We start from the raw sequence: 6081 nt of genomic DNA, 5'->3' as shown, positions 1-6081 counted from the left end.
CCTTCTTATCTTTCTTTGCTACTTTTTCCACCCATCTGTTAATTTATTCAAAAACATTTCTGTAAGGTTCAGTATTGCCAAGTAAAGTATTAAGCTCTGGGAATAAAGATGAATGCCCTGAGGGAACCTCTAGTGCAGAGACTGGTCTTTGTGTATTAAATGACTCCAACAATGGGATGCTCTGCAATGGAGCTGAAAGGTGAAGGCGATCATCTCTGCTTACCTGAGTAAGGGAACAGGAAGCAACTTTGAAGCAGCTTGTGAAAGAACGATCATGAACTCACTAGGCAAATGAAGAGGCAAAAGAACATTCCAGGTAGAGGAGGTAGTAAGAATAAGCAAGCACTGCATGGCAGTATGGAGGCAGCATTGTGCCCTTGGATCATTCTAAGTATGTGGTTTAAAGGAACCCGGATGTGAGGACTGGAGGGGTTAAAGCAGAATGGGTCAGCCAGGGACAAATGAAGGAAGACCACCCGAAAAGATTTCACAGATCTCTTTGGACCTTTATTGTAGGTCAGACACTATTCTTGGTACTTGAGACACAGTCTACACTTTCAGGAAGCTCATATTATTTGATGAAAAGGCACAATAAAGAAGCAAGCAGACTCTAATCTGTCAGACACTGATAAGTGCTATTAAAAAAATAAAGCGGGATTGAATAGGACAGAGACCACTGGGGGCATTCTCCTTCAGCTAGGACAGGTGGGGAAGCCCTTTCTTAAGGGCTTCAAAAGGATGTGTGCTTTTCAGATTTAGTACTTTCCAGTTGAGACCCAGACATCTGTACTTTTAAAAAGCATCCCAAGATTCTGATGTGCATCTGGGGTGAAGCAGCCTTACCCCAGGCAGTGAGACCATGGGGAGCAATTTACATGAAAAGCATGGCCTGACTGAGCATGTGCCCTGTGATGAACTCACAGGGAAGAACACTGGAAGCTTTGGGGAATGCAGCTTGGAGCTTTAGACTGGAGGCAGGGAGGCCTATTGGGAGGCCACTAGGTCATGAGGAATGGAATTATATTGATGGGCTTCTGCCTGCAGAGGTAGAAAATACTTGGGCTGAACTAGTGTCAAAGGAGCTCAAAACTTAGGACCCAAAGAGGTAGGAGTTAAGAACTACATCCAGTTATGTGTCAAACTCTAGGTCTGCCAGGTATCACTTTGGCTGGCTTTCCCAGAAAACCTTCACCCAGGGGGTGGAATTCATTTTAACGTCTCTTGCATAAAACTAAAATGATCTTATCCAGCATCCAGCAAACTTTTCTTGTAGAAGAAGAGAAAGTAAAAATTTAGGTTTTATAGGTCATACAATTTCTGTCACAATTATTCAACTCTGTCATTGTAACTCAAAAGCAGCCACAGATAGTATGTAAATTAATGGATGTGGCTGCAATCCAAGCTACATCCACTTTGACTTGATTTATAAAAACAGGTAGCGTGGGGGTACCTGGATAGCTTGGTCGTTAAGTGTCTGAGTGTTGATTTCTGTTCAGGTCATCATCACAGGGTCCTGAGATTGAGCCCCACATCAGCTTTGTGTTGGTCGTGGAGGCTGCCTAAGATTCTCTCTCTCCCTCTCCCTCTGCTCCTCAAAATATACATATATACACACACACACACATATCCTCCTTCTTCACCCTCTCCAACAGAATCCACACCAATCTTCTTGTAATCTTTCTCAAGTGCAGCCTCATCCTCCCAAGCCACAGAAAATTCTCCTTCCTCCATGCCTCACCTATCTCACCTATATACTAGTGAACAAAGGCATATATATATATATATATATATATATATATATATGTAATTTTTATAAAAATAGCAGGCTGGTTTGGCCCATGGATGGTAGCTTCCCCCTCCCTGCTTTAGTCTATTCAGGAGATTCTTTGGATTATGGTAGGCTGTAATGGAAGGAGGTTGAGGAGTATTTTATTTTCTTGTAAATGAGGATTTTACCTTCTCATTTTTATTAAGCAGAAAGTTTAGACTCTATTTCTAGCTCTGCAGGTCCTGATTTCATGCTTTATCAGCTAGCAGAATTGTCATACACTATAAACGTACAGGGCAACAATATAGCATAATGTGAAGAGCAGCAGCAGAGAACCACACACTTGGTTTTAAGTTCATCTAGCATCCAGTGTGACTTTACCTCTCACAGCCTCACATTCCTCTTTGTAAGGGTTGGACTAGATGACTTTCAAGGCTCTGTCAGTTCCTAAGAGTCTATTTCTATGTGCTTTGTTCATTAGCTGGAATGCTATTGAGATTTAATAAATAGAGGGCCAAATAGAAGAGCCAGAAGTCAACCAGATGAGAAATGACACAGGTCTAAAAGAGGGGATTGGCAGCATTGATGGAGACACCAACATGCAGATGACAGATGTTTGTGGTATGATGTCAATCACACTATTAAAATGAAATGAAAGAGTGAGGCTGTCAGTGTGAATGTAATTAGATGGATATGAGGACCACGGGATTGGAAAGAGTAGAAAATGATCATGAAATTTTGAGTCTGGGAGACAAAGGCCTTGGCCATACTTAGACTGGATGAAGGATAGGAAATAGAGGGATGCAGACCCCAAAATGGTGACTTAAAAATAAATTGTAAAGTCAAGGCTGAATGAATCTGGCTGAGGACCTTCCAAATAGGGGCACATCCACCACCTACAGTTGGCCTCTACTTTACCCCATTCAATTCTATCTGGTGTGTAACTTCAAGATAAATATTCCCCAGCATATGGCTTTTACTCTGTTATTTGACTGTGCAGAGAACTGTGGCTCCCTATAACCTATCTCCTTGTCCTATGACCTATCCAGCATTCTAGATCACTGATAGTGTGGCCCATCTGAACTTTTAAGTCTTATGCTTGCCTGAAACCTCTGTATAAATCCTACATCTCTGGCATCTCATTGACCCCTGAGTACACCTGGCCTTTTTCACCTTAATGTCTACCTTGAATCACATATTTTACTTACCTGGAGCATACATTCTCTTATGTACATATGTATATATGTGTGTATGTATTTATTATTTATTGACAGGGAATACATTATTCAAAACTATCAGAGAAATGAACAAACCTGAGTCTGTAACAAAGCATCATGTTTTAAAGCATAGGATATCAGAGTATACACTGCTACATACAGATGAACTGATCAGGCCATAACTTTTCAATGTTTAAAACAGAATAAGATTCCCTGTAGAAGTGCTACCTTTGTGACACCTTTAATATCCTTCTCCTTCTTTTTTACCCTCTCCAACAGAATCCACACCAATCTCCTCATAATCCTTCTCAAGGGCAGCCTCATCCTCCCAAGTCTCAGAACATTTTCCTTCCTCCATGTCTCACCTATACACCAGTGAACAAAGGCATGCTTGGCATACATCAAACTTGTAGTCTAGGTGAACCCAGGCCTCAACAATGGCTGTGGCATTGCTCACCAAGCACACAGCTTGTACTTTGGCCAGTTCCCTATCAGGTACTACAGTGGAAGGCTGATAATGAATGCCAACTTTGAAGCGAGTGGGGCAACAGTCCACAAATTGGATGGACTCTTGGTCTTGATGGTGGCAATGGCAGAACTGATATCTTTGGGAACCACCACATCATGGTACAACAGGCAGCAAGCCACGTATTTACTATGGTGAGGGTCACATTTCACCATCTGACTGGCTGGCTTAAAGCATGCATTGGTAATCTCTGCTACAGAAAGCTGTTAATGGTAGGCTTTCTCAGCAGAGATGACATGCACATATGTGGCTAGAGGGAAATGGATGGGGGACAGGGCACCAGCTTGGTCTGGAATTCTATCAAATCAACATCAGGGCTCCAACTAATTTGAGTGATGGAGGACACAATTGGACCTATCAACCTATTCAGGTTAGTGTAGGTTTGGGAGTTCAATATTGAGGTTCTATGACAGATGTCACAGATGGCATCATTGTCTACCATAGAGGTAAAGTCAGAGTGCTCCAGGGTGGTGTGGATAGTAAGGATGGAATTAGAGGCTCAGTTACAGCTCTAGAAACCTGAGGGGCTGAATAAATGGGGACTTCCAGCTTGGACTTCTTGTCGTAATCAACAGGGAGATATTCCATCAGCCAGAAGATCAACCTGGAACCAGTTCTCCCTCCCCAGCTGTGGAAAACCAAGAAGCCCTGAAGACCTATGCACCAATCAGCCAGTTTCTGAATTTGGCCCAAGACAAGGTCAGTGATCTCCTTGCCAATGGTGTAGTGCCCTCAGGCATAGTTATTGGCAGCATCTTTCTTGCTTGTGATGAGCTGCTCAGGATGGAAGAGCTGGCAGTAGGTACCAATGTGAACTTCATCAATGACCATGGGTTCCAGTACAAACTTTGCCCTGGGCACTGCTTTCCAGCACCTCTTCTCACTGAAGAAAGTGTTGAAGGGGTCATCTCCTCTCCCAGTGGTTTTGTCTCTTAGAGCATCAGGCTGGATGTAATGTTCCAGGTAATAGAGCTCCCAGCAGGCATTGCCAATTTGGATGCCAGGTTGGCCGATGTGGATGGAGATGCATTCATGCATGGTTGGTACTTTGCAACTACAAAGCAGGTGGTAGAGAGGAAAAGGAGAGGTTGTTGCTTCTTACAGGATCTTACAGTCAACAAGGATATGTAAGACTGAAGTTTACATGGTTATAAATAGAGGAAGAGAAGCATTGCAAAGAGCTTTGGAGGCAGGTAGGCTTCACCACGTTATTTTGGATTTTGCATGTGAAGATGTCTAACTATGCCTGGCACAGAGCATGTGTTTAACTAAAGTGTTTTTTATTATTATTATTAAGTCACATTTAGAAGATAAAGTATTTTCATTTCCTCTTTTAGTATCCCATATTATTTAGCAAAGGTATGATAATATTTGTCATATAATTGATATAAGAGCCATTTGATCTATATTTTGCCAAGCAATTGATTTGGCTTTTTTCAAAAAAAAAAAAAAAGATAAATATGCTGTCTCCATTTCCTCATACAGAAGAAGACCAAATTCAAGAGCCCTAAAATATGTGGCATCTCATGTAGTCTATGACAGGCACTCTGAGTAAGGGTTATGTTTGTTTTCATTACTGCACATAGGTGCTTAATTTATTTACAAGCATGTCCCATAATGCTGGTAAATAAATGGATATGTTTAGGAAGTACCATCAGGAATCCTGTCATGCCTTTGGACACATTTACTCTTATTCTGATGATTCTACTGAATTGGATCTAGATTCCATTATAGTTGTTAAACTGGCTCATCATCAGAAATTTTTTGTTTGTTTTTTGTTGTTGTTGTTATTTTTTTAACTCCTAGGTTTCTGGGCTATATCCCTGGAGAATCTGATTTATTGGCTCTGGATATATATTTATCAGTTCCCTGAGAATTCTGCTCATCAGCCAAGTTTGGAGATACCACATACCTAAATGATAATGGCCAACCTCTACCTCAACACCTGGCCTTATACACTCTCTTTCCTTTAGGAGGCACTCAGTGGACTTGAGCCAAATTTCCTTGAGGCTGACCAACACCATTTTACCACCCCACGCTGATCACAAGCCTCCTGAAGACAATGCCTGTTGGAAGTGGGACAGCCACTATTATTTAGGTCTGCATGGTGTTTGAAAAGCAAAGGAAAGAGACGCCAGAGGGTAAGTTGAGGAACCATAGGTTGCATAGTCCACCCTGCCAAAGAAGGCCACTGATATTACTAAGTGCTTGCCATGAGGGCACCCTGAGTCTACATTGTTTTAAGCCTGGAAGTGCTCTTCTTGGACAACATGCTTCAAGGATACCCTCTGCCCTTTTTACCTTAACTGCCCATCCTCCACCTCTTGGCCTTAACCTCTGAGGAATTGAAAGTTCTTTTGAACTTTCTAACATCCTCCACATGGTCTGATGTCAGACTTTAGGACAGGTTTCCAACATATCGGGATGGCAAATGCTACTCTTTGTGAGATAACTCACTATGTTAGAGGGGAAGCAGGCAGGGCACATGAAATGGGCACTGCATAGCTATAGGCAGGGATCAGCCAGTTCCTTGCCTGTCGCAGGCTCTTACTCTGCAGCTCTGCTCTTGT

The 6081-nt window shown here is 42.2% G+C and overlaps 1 pseudogene; it reads right to left on the bottom strand.

Moving 5' to 3' along the window:
• Nucleotides 1-3226: 3226 nt before the first annotated feature.
• LOC129506304 (tubulin alpha-1A chain-like) lies at nucleotides 3227-4549 on the bottom strand (annotated as a pseudogene).
• Between the last annotated feature and the right edge of the window lie 1532 nt (nucleotides 4550-6081).

The sequence above is a fragment of the Nyctereutes procyonoides genome, unplaced genomic scaffold, assembly GCF_905146905.1.
Source record: "Nyctereutes procyonoides isolate TBG_1078 unplaced genomic scaffold, NYPRO_anot_genome, whole genome shotgun sequence".
Classification (NCBI taxonomy): Eukaryota; Metazoa; Chordata; class Mammalia; order Carnivora; family Canidae; genus Nyctereutes; species Nyctereutes procyonoides.
The sequence above is the reverse complement of the archived record's forward strand: the minus strand, read 5'-3'. Positions and strand labels throughout refer to the sequence as shown.